This window comes from Euprymna scolopes, chromosome 32 (genome assembly GCF_053919585.1).
Source record: "Euprymna scolopes isolate OS-2025 chromosome 32, ASM5391958v1, whole genome shotgun sequence".
In the NCBI taxonomy this organism is placed as follows: domain Eukaryota; kingdom Metazoa; phylum Mollusca; class Cephalopoda; order Sepiida; family Sepiolidae; genus Euprymna; species Euprymna scolopes.
This window is the reverse complement of record NC_136513.1, coordinates 66,562,393-66,579,495: the sequence shown is the minus strand read 5'-3', so window position 1 is coordinate 66,579,495 and position 17,103 is coordinate 66,562,393. Positions and strand designations below refer to the sequence as shown.

At 33.5% G+C, this 17,103-nt stretch overlaps 1 pseudogene; it reads right to left on the bottom strand.

The window, feature by feature from the left end:
• Positions 1 to 423: 423 nt before the first annotated feature.
• LOC145256159 (heat shock 70 kDa protein cognate 5 pseudogene) lies at positions 424 to 863 on the bottom strand (annotated as a pseudogene).
• Between the last annotated feature and the right edge of the window lie 16,240 nt (positions 864 to 17,103).

Sequence of the window (17,103 nt, the reverse complement as noted above, 5' to 3'; positions counted from 1 at the left end):
AACGGTCGTACTGTGAGCGCTATATTTTTGACGAAGTGTTTGTCCATTTAAAATATATAAAAACAATTGTTTTATGAAACTGTGGTTAAAACGATCAAATGGTAAATTCGACACACTGCTGCTAAAAACTCGCTGATCCAAATGTCAACAGTTTATTGTCAAAACTCAACAAATCTCGACGCTTTGCTATCAAAAACTCAATTCTAAATCTCAACACTCAAAACTCAAAACTCAAAACTAAACTCTAGAACATGACGCACTGCTGACAACACTTGCTACTCTGACATCCAAATTCAAAATTTGAAAAATAGGTTGAGGACATTGCCAAGACTGCTGCAAATATCTTAAATTCATTCGCCAGACATTTTACAAGTACATTATCAAAATCTTCACCACCTAAGAATATATCGCCATTAGCAGATTTCACTTCAAGCATTCCCTTTTGCAACCACCCAAATCATAAACAGCAATTACTTTATCTTCCGTTTTGTCCATACCATAAGCAAGAGCTTCAGCTGTCGGTTCATTGATAATGCGCAACACATTCAAGCCAGCAATCTGACCAGCATCTTTTGTAGCCTGCCTTTGTGAATCATTAAAATAAGCTGGAACTGTGAGAACAGTATTTTTCACTGAAGATCCAAGGTAACTCTCAGCAGTCTCTTTCATTTTCATTAAAACGAATGCACCAATCTGACTTGGAAAATACATTTTCCCATTACTTTCAACCCATGCATCTCCATTGGAAGCTTTTACAATCTTAAAAGGGACCGACTTAATATCTTTATGTACATCTTTGTCATCGAATCGTCGACCAATAAGACGTTTCGTAGCACTGAAGGTGTTTTGTGCATTTGTTACTGCTTGTCATACCACATAGACGTTCTCCATCCTTGGTGAAAGCAACTACGGCACCTTCTGGAACGTTCAGCATTCTTCAGTACTTTCGGTGTCTTACCTTCCATGATGGTGACGCACGAGTTGGTTGTACCGAAATCGATACCAATAACATGGCCACGCACTTTGTCAGAGGAAGAGTGTACCAAATCAAAGGAACATATCGAGAAAGTGAAAACTATTTTGGCTAACAAAAACCAAGAGACAGCTGAAAGTATAAGGACAACCACCACAGAGCTCCAACAGGCTTCCGAACGAGAAAGTGGTGGTGCTAAAACGGGATCGAGTTGAATCTACCAGACTAGAAAACTATTCGCACTCTACAAAGTCACCATTCGCCTATGCATATAGTGTCGCCACATCTAGACTGGTGCATCTACCACTAGTCTCATACTCATAGGGTCCTAAAAGAGTTTAATCTAATAGGGCCCTGCAGTATCAACAAGCCCCACCCCTTGCCTCATCGCCAAAATGTTGCATCTTTATGTCTATGTTACAAGTACTTTCATGGAATTTGCTTTGATGCCCCCTCGACGTTTATAATTCTAACTAACCCGACAAGCAACAAAGTCCCACCCTTTACTGTTGTCGCCCCGAGATGCTTTGTGTTCTAAAAGTTGTTTCCCTCGGACTGCTTTGGAATTCCCTCAATATTTTCTGCTTCTCTGAATTTACTAGCACGCAAAAGTTTAAATGTAAAGTGAACTGACAGCTCGCTGCTCATAAACACCTGTAGACATGACAGCAAATAGTAACTCCTTACGTCCGACTGGCAACACGTCTTTGTTTGGGGGTAAATAAGAGATAAAAATGTCTAAAGTATGACTAACCTGACGACGAGCAGATGGATGATACAGATAGTAAATCGAACAAACACCCAACCATCATGTAGACAATTATGAACATTTCATTTGACCAAAACGAAGTGTTTGCCAAATAATATTTTTTTTTTGATGGACGGACGTCATATTCCATTTCACGAAGAGAGAAAACGTATGTGTGTGTGTGTGTGTGCGTGCGCACGCGCGTGCGTGTGTGTTAGTGCGCGGTTGTTTGAATTTGCATAGCCGATGTAGAGAACGTTCCGATACCAATGCGAATATTTGTGGTGGCAATTGTTATAGTTATATTCACGCAGGTGGTAACGCTTTCTCGATTCTAATCCTGGGAATCCTTTCAGGAAAGAGGAGGGAAATGGAAAGTGTGTGTTTAATGACGATGATGGGGGCTAGTCTGATGTTAGCGCCGATGTTGTGTCTGCGGAATGGTTGTGGTCGGTGATAGGGAGCAGAACGACGATCATCGTAAAAGACGATAGATGATGCGACGGTTATGCCATAAAATACAGATTCTGGTGAGGGAAGAGGTTAGGACATGACTAACGTTTGGTCATCCACCCAGTTAAAAACATGTTTTTTTTTTGTTTTTTTTTCTGGCTTGGAATCTTAATTGGTCAATTTGACCTGCGAGTAAATAGGCTATAATTATGCGTTGGGATTTTCTGTCTGGAAGAGAACGAAATAAAGTGATGCCATGTACATCACGGAGGAAGGGGAGGAGGGTCATTTATGAAAAGAATTCGTCGAAAAGAAACTGAAAAAGGGAACATATGCAAGCATTTATTTCTGAAAATTAACTTGTTATTCTTCACTCTATAATAAAGAACAATGTGTATTTATTTTTAAATAAATATATATCCGTTCTGTCACACCAAATTAACTCCAACGAATGGAGAACGATAATTTATTAACATTATAAGTCATTTCCTTTTTTTTTTCCTGCTTTCTATAGTGATTCATACATTTTCTAATTTTGTTTTTTATTTTGTAACTTTCCAGTTTTAGGAATTTTTTTCTGGCCTTTCATATTTCTTTAAGTGACCGACGATTTTTCTCTTTCAAGTTTGTTTTGATTCGTTAACGTCATTGCGTCATTTTTAATGTCTCGCACCTCTCTTCCAATAATGAAGAAAAAAATTAATTTTGTTGTTTTTCTGAAAAAAAAAAACAAGTAATCCCAACTTACCTGTTTTTCAACTCGCGATTATTAAGTCCTATCATATTGAATAAAAAATAGAAACTTCAATTGGAAAGAAAATAGCAAGTCAGAGAAACCCACCATCTGAAATGAATTTGGAAAGAGTTTCCAGTGTCTAAATAAACATTTAACGGTAGGTGTTTTCTTTAGGTTATTATAAATGATGATGATAATAATAATAATAATAATAATAATAATAATAATAATAATAATAATAATAATAATAATAATAATAATGATAATAATAACAATAATAATAATAATAATAATAATAATAATAATAATTATGATTTATATATGAAAAATCAAATTACTGACACAATACAATAAAGGTTAGTATGAATACTGACGAAACATCACTTTTCCGGCAATTTTTGATGAAGCTGTTTAATAAAACAATATTTAATAAAACAATATTTAATGAAACAATGTTTAATAAAACAATATTTAATAAAACAATATTTAATAAAACAATATTTAATAAAACAATATTTAATAAAACAATATTTAATAAAACAATATTTAATAAAACAATGTTTAATAAAACAATATTTAATAAAACAATATTTAATAAAACAATATTTAATGAAACAATGTTTAATAAAACAATATTTAATAAAACAATGTTTAATAAAACAATATTTAATAAAACAATGTTTAATAAAACAATATTTAATAAAACAATATTTAATAAAACAATATCTAATAAAACAATATTTAATGAAACAATGTTTAATAAAACAATATTTAATAAAACAATATTTAATAAAACAATGTTTAATAAAACAATATTTAATAAAACAATATTTAATAAAACAATGTTTAATAAAACAATATTTAATAAAACAATATTTAATAAAACAATGTTTAATAAAACAATATTTAATAAAACAATATTTAATAAAACAATGTTTAATAAAACAATATTTAATAAAACAATATCTAATAAAACAATATTTAATGAAACAATGTTTAATAAAACAATATTTAATAAAACAATATTTAATAAAACAATGTTTAATAAAACAATATTTAATAAAACAATATTTAATAAAACAATATCTAATAAAACAATATTTAATGAAACAATGTTTAATAAAACAATATTTAATAAAACAATATTTAATAAAACAATATTTAATGAAACAATGTTTAATAAAACAATATTTAATAAAACAATATTTAATAAAACAATATTTAATAAAACAATGTTTAATAAAACAATATTTAATAAAACAATGTTTAATAAAACAATATTTAATAAAACAATATTTAATAAAACAATGTTTAATAAAACAATATTTAATAAAACAATGTTTAATAAAACAATATTTAATAAAACAATATTTAATAAAACAATATTTAATCTTTATGCATCTCTGCTGAACATTACCATTGTTGCATTATCTTGCACCGGACTGCTGTTCTCATTTTGAGTGTGATTTTCACAACGCTTCGGTCGATATAACCCCCGATCTTCGTCAGGTGTATCTTGCCAATCTTCGCAAGGACCTGTGGCGCAGTGGTTAGAGTATTGGGAAAAATCAATTGTAAAAGTGATATTCTCCTGAAGGTTGAAGGTTCAATCCTCAGAGTGGGCAACCGAAATATACATTTGCGAATTACTTAGAGATCCAGTCATGGCTGACAGATCAAAAGCACACTACCCCCGTGAAGTAAATAAAGGGTTCCGCTCGAAATTCCGTCCAAATTACCGAGTTCGACAGAAACATTCCCGAGATTGGAAAGATACACCTGAAGAAAGTTGGAGGTAATATCGACTGAAACGTTGTGAAAATCACACTCAAGATGAGAACAGTATTCCGATGAATAATAATACAAATACCCAATCCTCATCTAAAAAATTCAGAAACGTCATTACCATTTTTTAAAAACATTCAGTAATAAGTACGTAGATGAACCAGTTTCCACCGAAATAGGTAAGTTCAAGGAAATATGAAATCCAGTGCATCAACTGAATTATGCACTACACTACATAGTCTAATACAAATCTTTCCAAATGTTTTGTCTGTTTGTAACCCTCTCTCATTCACGATTCTAACAACAAGAGAATGTAAACATTTCCGTATCAAAATAAATCTTGCAGATGCTGAGCTGAGTACAGAGATGACAAATTAATGAAATTAATCCTGAAAAAACGATATTCATAGATCTTCAGCTGGCCCTTTTAAGTGAATATTGGCTGGCCGTTATCCGATAGTGACTAAAAAAAGATCGAAATTAACGTTTTCTCGTCGAAAATAAATTTATTCCAGGACTGAGACAGAAGGCACAATTAGAGTTAATAGAATCAGTTTTGTTTCCTCGTTACAGACAATTCCCTAAGTAACATTTGAGACGTTATTTCACCTAGTTAATTTCTACATCTACCTTCAAGGCTCCCCATCAATAAATATCTGACGCTCTCCCTTGAATCTCCAACTCTCTTCAGAGTTATTGAAACATAGTTTAGCTCATCTCGGAATTTCTGCCCACAGTAAAGAAACTTATTTCAGTTAGATTCTTCTGGCTGAATATGAGATGTGAAATTGCATGGAATCATCCATGTTTATGCTACCAGGAATCTTAAAGGCACGAACATATACGAGCTTTCTTTTGAACATTAATTATTTCTTATGCACAATTTAATTATAGCCTCATTGACCTAATTTGCACATTCATTCTTTTGTGGACTGTTATTATCATCTTCATAGTTGTTGATGTCTAATCATATTTTGGGCAACACATCCTCTGGCCTACTTTGGATAGGATTGAAACCGCTATCTGCAGATAATGCCCACCTGGAACCGTAGAGACTCAACGCCTCTATCCACTGCGTCACATATAGAGGCGTTGAGTCTCTACAGTTGCATTGTCTAAAAATAACGGTTTCAATCTTACCCAAACTAACACAGAGGATTAGTTGGTCAAAACGTGGTGAGACAACAACAACTATGAAAGGCAGTAATCACTAGGGATACAGTTACAAGATTCAGCGTGAAGAAGGCCAGGAGATGAGTTGACCGAAATGTGGTTAAACAAGATGAGGATAATAGTCCGCAAAAGAATAAATATACAAATTATGAAGTCTCATCTCAAAATATAAAAAAAAAATAATGTATAAGACATTGGCCTAGTTTGACATTGGGCGGCCAGTCAAAATTACTCCTACCTATTTATCTGTATTGACCGTGTTTCCCACTGATCAGGAAGCCATTTCATAAAGTGATATTTCTGTTGAAATTGTCGTGTGTCTCAATCGCAGAGTACATTTCACATTATAGTGTCACTACAACAATTATCAACGACTGCGGTAGGCAATTCAAATCCCATATATTTCAAGAACTTTAAAAAATTCTGTGAACAAAACGCATAAAAAGCACTAATTCTAATTCAGCTTTAATGATCAAACCTACTCCTTGTTAAATAACCGATTTACATTCAACTCCTGGTCTGCAATGATGAATTGAATCGTATTATTTGCCTTGCTCCCCGTCTTGCTATAAAGAAGGATTTATGATTCTCACCAACAGAACTATTAACGGAATTCTGCCAGGATTACCTGGCCAGATATTCACCCCCTCTTATTTCTTTGTGATTAATACAGATGAATGCATTCAATTTTAACGGTCTGCCGCCGATGAACAAAGTATTAAATCAGCAGTTCCTAAACGTATTGCCTAATGAACGCATTTTACGGAAAGATTTGGTTTTATCCTATGCTGTCATGAACGGAAACATATTTCTCTGGACATTCAGGGATACAAATGAGTCTGGTTTAGTTGATAGGTTGAAATAACACTTTTTGCACTTTTTGGAATCTACTGTTCCATCTACACTCACGTTTTCTGGATTTGCTGAAATAAACCTCAAGAGACACTCAAATAACGTTTTCTGACAAAAATGTCAACTACAGGTTTGAGTAGACATGTCTATTGCCCCCACCTAAAATATATATCTGGATTATCATATTTTTCACTTACAATGACGTTGTATATTTGCTTCTTAGTTTATCTTTTGCATGATTTCTTTTCAATAAAAAAACGAATATTCTTAGGGGTATTATAATAGTTATATAATTACGATCTCCTTACTGTTTGCGTTAATTTAGGTAACTCGCAGAACGATTAATACATTATTCAATCAGAATATTTTCATGTGGAGGGCGCAGAACAGTTTCATTCCATTGTTCTCATATCTTTGCGTCAGTGATAAAACGGCGAGATGAGAGTATAACCATGTTTCTATCTTGTACCGTAGATAAGTCTTGTACCGTAGATAAGTCTTGTACCGTAGATAAGTCTTGTACCGTAGATAAGTCTTGTACCGTAGATAAGTCTGCGCTGACGCTTGATGAGTGACCTTAAATAAACCCATGTTTCAATATATACGCGTCCATCGATTCAATATGTTTTAATTTTTGTGTACGTAACTCTTTCTAGTCTATATCTGCTTGTTTGTCATTATAACAAGGAACCGTAACTCATTTTTCCTACAAAGCCAGACCAGTGGCCACGCAAATAAAAAAACGTTCTTCCCACAAGAGTTGAAACTCATTCTTCACTAGAATACATAAACTAATTACTTGCAATAGATTGTATGTTAGTAAATTTATTGAACCCAAATCATTTCCTAAATGGCTGGGGAGGGAAAACTGTGAGTTAATACTTTTCCCTATTGCATGAACATATAAATGAACGATCAAAAAATTTGAAAGCATACCTGGTATACAATAGTGTTTAGTACATCAAGCAACGTACTCTTTTGCTCGATGTTTTTTCGTGTTTTTACAAGTATATATAAGCTAAGTGTTTAGTTTGCTAATGAACAGCTGTTTCTGATATTTTATGTTGACGTATTTAAGCGCCTCCACCCTCAAAAGGGGAGGGGGGATAATATTTGTGAGGATGGTCTCATAATAACGATCCCCCAAAGCAACCTGGGAGTTTGATTTCATGATAACAAAAGATACTGCATTTCCTCCACCAAACAAGAGAGCGTAATCTATCAAAGGGTGATATCAACACAACAATTACAGTACATTACCTTCACTTGCATTGAGCATTGGAATATAATACAATACCAATTTGAAATATAAAAGTAATAATATTTGCATTTGATTGCGATAGAATCATATCACAAAGGTTACGAACAGATATCGTTTAGTTGTGTTATAATAAATTTACAGTTTTATTCAGCATAATGCAAGCATTTATTTATGAAAAATATACTTTTTTTAGGTACGGAAGGCCATAATAATATACGTTTTTAAAACCGGTATAAAATACCGTGCTATGATTTTAAATCATTTTATCCGGTTCTATAGTATGTGATCGTGTTCATTACGTCAATCCAGTCATATGAAAAGACGAAATTTATTACTAATGTAGCTTTTGTATATGCTTGTCTAAGTTTGGTCAAAATGATACTATTATTTGTATTAATTATAGTTATTAGTTCTGTATTTTGATGCCCAGTTAAGGCTAATAAACTATCTTTTAGTGTTAAAATCAGAGAGCGTAATGTAATATGTTTCTTGTTGTCATGACACAATCTTCCCATCCTTTTAGAGGGCAGTGTAGTATCTGTCCTGTTTACATGAAATCATCCGATAGGATATTATATCATCCCTGTTGAAATACACATAATATATGTTATAATGATGCTATCCTCTCAAGTATTATCCCCTCTTTTGGGTGACAGTGTAGTATATGTCCGTTCGTAAGGAAAACATACCCCCAGGAATTAACTCCTTCTTGGGATTAAGATAATGTAGTATTTGTTCTGCGGTCATAATAGTATCCTCTTAGAGATAATCTTCTCTATTTTCTAGAAGACCGTAGTGTTATATTAACAGAACTAACATATATTTGCAAGTATTAATAAAGCTGTGATGGGTTATCAACCGAACTCAAAATATTGAAGATTTAAAACGAAATAATACGAAAATCTCCACAATTAAGGCGAAATTCGATGCTGGTTTGCTCATTTCCAGTCCATTAACAATTGAAAATGAATCCTTAAAGTTAGCAGGCAAAAATAATCTTGAGATAATATAAAGAAAAGATCGTCATATTATTTCTACCCTGGCCGGAAGTGAGCAAGACGCCATTGTGATTTCCTGCCGAAGATACTTCAAGTTTTATTTTTAAGAGAACATTAGCAGATAATATTGTTGGCTGGCTAAGTGACCATTGAAGAAACGATGAAGCTTTTAAAGTGTCGATGAATTGAATATAAAATTAAGATACAACGAGCAAAAGGTGAAAATTGTTAGTGTTTTATTCATTCAATTAAGCATCTACAAAAAAGGCAGACGAAGAAATGTATTTCTACATAAAACATCGGTTTGAAATTTGCTAAATTATTCTTATTATTCTGTCACTAGGATTGCTCACTCTCTAAAACAGGTGAAGTTTCCTTGAGTGTGAACCTCCCCAGATTTTCAGAACTCTTTGTTTCTTTTAATCATTGTAACCTTATCCTAACAGCCATGGACCATTTGGTTCTCATTGTCAATGGCTATTGTTTTTGTCTGGAAGTTTTGTAACCGTAATCTGTCTTAGAATTCCAGTACCCCCCTCATCCTCTTCCATGTTGTTGTTGTTGTTGTTATTGTTATTGTTGTTGTTATTGTTATTGTTGTTGTTGTCGTCATCATCATCATCATCATCATCATCATCATCATCATCATCTACATCTCGTTTTTTACCATAGCGGTATAAGCGTCAGTAATTTCAGAATAGGATATATATATTAATAGGATAGCATGTTAGTTATTTATTTTGTATATCACGCTTACATCCGAGTGACTGTCTTTAATTGTCATGGCCTTCTATTTCTTGTAAAAAATAGTTTTACCAAAAATTTTTCGAAAGTTTTTGTTTCGGTTTCGATTATAGCTGAAAGAACTCCAGTTATATATATATATATATATATATATATATATATATATATATATATATATATATATATATATCATAATTTTGGTTTCGGTTTCGATTACAGCTGATGCACCCAAGTCATATAGATATATTTCCTCTTTTTGAACTCGCAACTTTATAATATATAAAATCGATAGAACATTAACTCTATAATAATATATACGAAATCTGCAAGAATTAAAATATCATATTTAAGCGTAATTTCGACCGGGCTACGCCGGGTGTCCTGATGGTTTAGATAAATATTTTTGCAGGTTTAACAAAAGAGCTACAATAATATAAGAGCGTCTCTATTTACGCTGAACATCTACAGAATACCAACATCAATATATTACATTTAAATGACTCCCCTGAGGAATTTCCACAGGCATCGCTAGTTATTTTAATTATCTCACCCAAACGCTCCCAATACTGATTATGTATCCTATTATACCATAATCATGAACTAGTTAACATTATTTAGAACAAAACTATTTAAACTAGTTACATTTTTTGGTAAATAAATCACAATGTTTACTAGGTTGAGTGATCAAATTTCTCTTGTCCTTGCAAAGAAATAGTTGTTTATGTTCTTTAAAAATATTAAAGGATTCAAGTAAAACATTTTTTCTTTTCCTTCGTTTATTTTGTTTTTGTCTTCACATTGTTTAAATATTTTTTTCGATTAACAAAGATTTGTTTTGTGTGTTTATGCTAATCATAACTTTTTTGTTTTCTGAAATTATTACCCCTATTCAAGTTGCCGAGTCAAACAGCTTCGTAATTCAATAAATTAATCAATCTGAAGACGCATGTAATAATTGTCTCCCTTGCCTCATTTCCTCGAAATTGCTGACGGAACCCACTGACGATCTGCAAGTTTTTTACCAGCCAAACAATCCACCATTTCCGGTTGCGTTCTCTTAAAAGCTTTTATCAATCAACGCGAAAACAAACAAACAAACAAACAAATGCGTTTTGTTATTGTTTGCCAAATAATATTCTTTTTCGATGGGCGGACGTCATATTCCAAGTTGGGAATTTTAAATATGAGGGCTTGCAGTGATTTTATAAGATTTGATTCCGATTGAGTGCGACTGGCTTAGCTACTTATATTGTGTGACGATGGTTGTAAGGAGGTAATAAGTTCATGGAGTTGGGGATCAGGTAGCCCCAAATCAATGCTGTAAGTGGAAACCCGGATTCACTTTTGCTAGGTTTCCGTCATTCTTTATATCTTCCTTTCCATGGCCATTCCTTCCTTATAACAGGTTTTATTTAACTTATTTACGAAATTATTTCTATTTTCTCTTTGCTATCAGCATTATTAACCCCTCCTATCTTCAATTCGTTTCTCTCTACTTCTTAAGTATATTATAGTTTATTTCCCCTCTTATTCAGCTTCTTTCTCCCCTTTCTCTTTATCCTGTTATTGTACTTTATCTCTTTCTCGCACTCCATCCAATGCTTCTTTTTTTTTATCCCCTCCTTCCTCCATACTTTGTATGTTCCGGTTTCTTTCTCATAGATAACCGTCTATTTTTTCTTTCTTCTCTTTTTCATAAATATCTATTAAATTCGTGTCATATATATATATATATATATATATATATATATATATATATACTAGCATGGGTTCCCAGCGTTACCCGGGTGTTTGGATGTGTGCGTTGAGCAAAAAAAAAAGTGGTAGTAGGAAGGCAGGCTCAAACTCGTAAAAGAGGAAAAGAACGGGGGGGGGGGAACGTGACCTCTTTGCTGTTACGACAAAACCAAACCGGAAGTGACTTAGGTTTAAATTAAGGCTAGATAATGGAAAAGAGGGGATGACTTTCGAAAATATCGGCGAAAAAAAGCTGTTGAAAAGTGCCCAGTTGAGGATGAAGAAATCAATGTTTTTAGCCAATTTTTCGGTATTTGAAGGGTCGAGCTTCAAAACAATACTGATCTTGTGAAAATCCGTCGCCTCTGTCGAAAGTTTTAGGCAGATATGCAAGCGTACATACATACATTTATATATTTGTAGCTCAAATTTCTGACCCAAACCGATTAAAAAGCTTGCCCTGTTTCTGAATACCCTTTATGTAAAATTTCAAATGTTTAGACGAGAAATTGTCTTTAGTAATTTGGTAAAGACAGCAGATGTCAAATATTTTAAAACTTTTACCCCTATTATGACCCCTATTATGACCCCTTAACATTTATTGTTTTGGGCTCAAATCAAGTTAGTAAGTTAGATCATGTCCAAAGAACCTATGTATAAAATTTCAAGTGTTTAGACCCAAAATTGTTAGAGGAGTTTGGTAGAGTTCTCTAAGGTTAAATCGTTGAACTTAACAGCCAAATTTCTGGCCAAAAACCGCTTACAAAGATTTTCCAAAATCTCAGTACCCTGTATCTCAAATTTCGAGTCTGTAGACTGAAAATTAACGGAGTTATTATGTAGGAGCATGTACACAGACAGACACTTTCAGTTTTATATGTATACTAGCTGTTCATCCCAGCGTTTCCCGGGTGTTTGGAGGTGTATGTTGATAAAAAAAAAAAAAGCGTTCAATTTTTAAAAACTTTATCTCCTATTATGACTCCTTAACATCTATTGTTTTGGGCTCAAATCAAGTTATTAAGTTAGATCCATGTCCAAGTAACCTATATCTAAAATTTCAATTGTTTATACCCAAAATTGAGGGAGGAGCTTGGTAGAGTTCTCAAAGGTCAAATCGTTGAATTTTGACCACTTAACAGCCAAATTTCTGGCCGTAAATCGATCACAAAGATTTTCTCAAATCTCAGTACCCTGTATCTCAAATTTCGAGTCTGTAGATTTTAAATTGACAGAGTTATTATGTAGGGAAATGTACACAGACAGACACACAGACAGATACACAGACACACAGACACGTTCACTTTTATATATAGATAGATAGATATATGCTATTAGAGTGTTCTATTATGAGAAAAAAATTTTCAAAATAAGAAGTTAATGTTTATATTTTATCAGAAGTTTAGATATGATAAACCATCGGGACTGTCGATTTCAAACCTGATGTTAGGGAACTGTTTTAGGTTTTAATAGTAAGCTCTCTATAGATATAGACAGATGAGATATATCGGCTAGAGAGAGCTTGATATTGGGACCTTATACGCTTCTCTTAGGTTTGAAACCAACGGTACCAATGACTTATCTAAACTACTAAAAATAATTCGTTACTATCTGAGCTAAGTCCATACATACATAAAATTTTTTTAAAATAACGTTGCATACAAACCGACAAGTCACTTCTCTCTCTCTCCCCCTTTCTCTCTATCTCTTTCTCTCTTTCTTTCTCTCTCTCTCTCTCTCTCTCTCTCTCTCTCTATATATATATATATATATATATATAATCATCCCAAACGAGGCGTATTACTATTAAAGTGTAAAGGGCTACTCTGCTAGGGGCAAGATTTATAGGAGCAACCTGGGCAAGGTGTTTTTTCACAATACATTCAAAGTTTTGCATGTTGCTACGATCAAGGTGTGGAAATGGACTTCCCATATCAAACGGTTCGAAGGAAAGAGCTATTAGATTAGAACATCTTGCAACACCTGGCACTTTTTCTGTAGATAAAAGTTTTGGTTTTAGATTAGATTGGTCGAGGGAATTATGTTAAAAAGTTGCAAATACAGTAAATTTTATTGCAGTACACTATTCAACAAGTAGAGAAATGCAACACTGCAGCGACGCGACAAAGCCTGAGCTTGGCAGCTAGTGCGGAATTATGATGCTAGCCTTTTTTATATCCTGCTGTCTACGAGAGATAAACTAATGCTCCGTGCACTCCATATACGAGCAAATATTTATTTTATTGAAATATAGGATATTGGCAGTTGTGCGAAGTTTTCTAGTTCGGTTGTGGAGAACTTAGATTTTTTTTACTGCATGTATATACCTCACTTCATTAGTTCATCGGTCATCACAATCCGTGGTTGAAAAACTTGTGAAAGAAAAGGAATTCTATCTTGGTAGCATTGAATGAGTATCCATTTTGGCTCTATTCTTCCACAGGAGAATTTTCCAACGATTCAGCCAATGTCTTGCTTTTGAGGGAATTCGATTTACACTCATGTCAAGAATAGAGTGTGATGCTATCAGAAAATACGCAATTGTATAAAAGAAGTCGTTTATGAAGATCAGAAATAATAATATGTGGTATTGTTAGGATGGACGACTACCGAGAACTACTTGGATTCTTGTTTAAACTAAGAAAGATCTGGTTATATGCAACAATTTTCTAGAAATCCAGTGGAATTAGTTTCCATGAAGAGACCTTCATGGCAGACCATTTGTATGACCTTATAGATAACGCGAGAAAGTTTATTATATTCAGCACCTTTAATACTGTCGGTTGAGTTTCCAGCTTTTCCGTAACGTATAGTGCCAGTTGAAATAATAGATAGTCGTGCGTGTGTGTTTATGTCGATGATTATCTGTCATTTGCTCTTTCTATTTGTATCAGTGTTTTGTATTCGTTTTTCTTAGTAGCAGGTAATAAGTACAAAGAACAGTTCGTATCCCCAGTCGCCGCTCTTTAATAATGCTAATATAATCAAGTGCTTCATTTCTTTATTATATGCTTCAAGACACCGTCCTCTCAAATAGCTCTCATCACCTGTTACTATAAACTTATTAGGTCAAAGGGAAGCTGTAGTTTAGCTCAATGATTAGCAGGTGCTATGCTCGTTAATTGGTGTGCAAGTTCATTTCACTAGTCTTCTAGTTATTAACGAGAACATTGCAATGGGCGAAAGGTCGCTTAGCCAAGTATTTCATTAGACGAAAAGAAGAAAAAATAGATCCTTTAATTTCGTTATCATAACTAAATAAAGATGAAAAGATAAAAAAAACGAAAAGAACAAGAATGTTCAATTCGCTCTAAGGAAAAACATAATTATTTCTCTCTCATAAAGTAAGAGATAGATAGATAGAAAGAGAGAGAGAGAGAGAAAGAGAGAGAGAGAGAGAAAGAGAGAGAAAGAGAAAGAGAGAGAGAGAGAGAGAGAGAGAAAGAGTAAAAGAGATTACTAGAATACCTGTCCCAAGGGAGGTAAAATTAATTTTCCGAACTGCACTACATTTTTCCGTTTACAAAGATTAAAATCAAGATATATATAAAAGAAGATGAAAATCAAGACATACTAAACCTTATGTCTAGAATTAGAATAAGGATATTCATCACCCTTTACGATTATGTTGTTTTGGAAAGGCATCGATAATTATCAACAAGAACTCAATTGGAAACAGATGTTGCAATAATACAAAGTGAATCACTACATTGATTAAAAAAGCGGAGTTCTAGAAATTCGAGTTGATTTGGATTTTTTTTTGCCGGTAAAAATTACTACTACTACTACTACTACTACTACTACTACTACTACTACTACTACTACTACTACTATTACCACCAGAATGATATATCTCGGTTAAAACAGACGAAATACTAAGTTTAGCATTTCATGATAATCGTGCGTGAGTTGCATACCAACAAAGACAACCACCATATTTATTTATTACAACATCAATCATTAGCGAAAATATAATTGCATCAAATCTATTGTACACATAACCGAATTTTATAAGCTAAGACATAAACGCGAGATTTGCGAAACTTTGAAGACATCAGTGTTTGAATTGGTTTCAAACGTTTATAGGTTTTTCTCGTTTCATATGTTGGCTTTCCATGCTTGCGTTTAGCAATTGTAGCGCAAAACTCCATGAAACAGAAGTTAGAGAAACTTTCGCTTTGCACTTATGCTTCAAACAATGACAGTTTCTTTGAAACTCTTTGATGATTCTGTAGAGATCAACGACGCTGTTATCTTTTCTTCATTTCATCACGTAGAATGTCGAACAAAAATAACAATTTTAATAGCCAGTTTGGATATGACAGGTTTCGATGAGAAAAACATCTATTTCGTTTCAGAAGTTCTAAAAACGTAAGAGGGCTTCACCGCAACTGGACCACTTTAATACCATGTGATGAAGCAAGTCACAGAAATCAGAATACCACAGAATTCTGGCTCATATATTTTAAAGTGTATGAACAGAGCGCCGAAATTTGAAAATCTTCCAACCGAATCGCAATAGTTAGCAAAATTAGACTCGACTCTTGTGTTTCCTCCATCATCGTTAATGTCGCAAAGCTGGGTCCACTGAAGGTTATATGCAAAGTTTTCTGCCCTTTCATAAAATAGTATTTCCAATTGTTGTCCCATGCATGTAGCTAATGGATACTAAACTTTCTGAAAATTCAAATTGACGAATAAAAAGAAGTTATGATATCGTCGAGATGTCAGTTGACTCATCCCAGTTTCATTGTTTCATGGCTGTCACACAACATTCTCTCCAACTTCTTTTGTTCTCTGCACACCCGAACTTGTCGAAAGGTGCTTTTATTCCCAAACAAATTGGCCTTCTTACTCATTTGCTACTTACATCATATTTCATAAAGTTGCTACCCATGCCTTTTTACATTTTGTCAACTAACTTGCACGATGCAATTATAGCACGCTTTCACGTGAAGAAAGTTTTTGTGTTTCTAAACCATATTTTATGGATTCGTATATCTCAGAGCAAAGATGCCAGAAAACATTGAAATCTTGCCTCAGTCTTTTTTTCAACAACACTTTCGTTGCATAACATCACATACTTGAATTCATATTTTTCATTCCAAACGTTACACTCGGCGTTGATTTATTTTCTCAGTGTTATAATAAACGATGAAAGAAAACAAGGTCTAAAATAATAAATAGCATTGAAAGGCACGAATTATATTTATTGTGGTTAATAACATTTCAACTAAACCAACAAACTAGTCAGCTGGTGATCAAGTGTGAAGAGTTGGCTCATAATGCTTACTACTTTCCCACCTATCACTATCGAATGAAGAAATTCGTGTTACATAAATATAAAATACATGATGGGCGAAGGAAATGCATCATTTTAGAGAGTCGAAGTTGTGTTGATAGCCGAATGCATGTGCTTTTATGTGTTACCATGGAAAGTACGATAGCGTTATGCAGTAAATGGAACTACCACGAGTCTGGGAAGAACTTGAGAAGGCACAACATAGACACAAATTACAAGAATAATTAAGACATATAGCGGTCAGGAGGTCTAAAAGTTTCCTAGTATTTGTAAAGAATAATACATAGCTTACCTGAGTATAGCTGCCGAAGGTGAGGATGATCTTCCGACAGCCAAGAAGA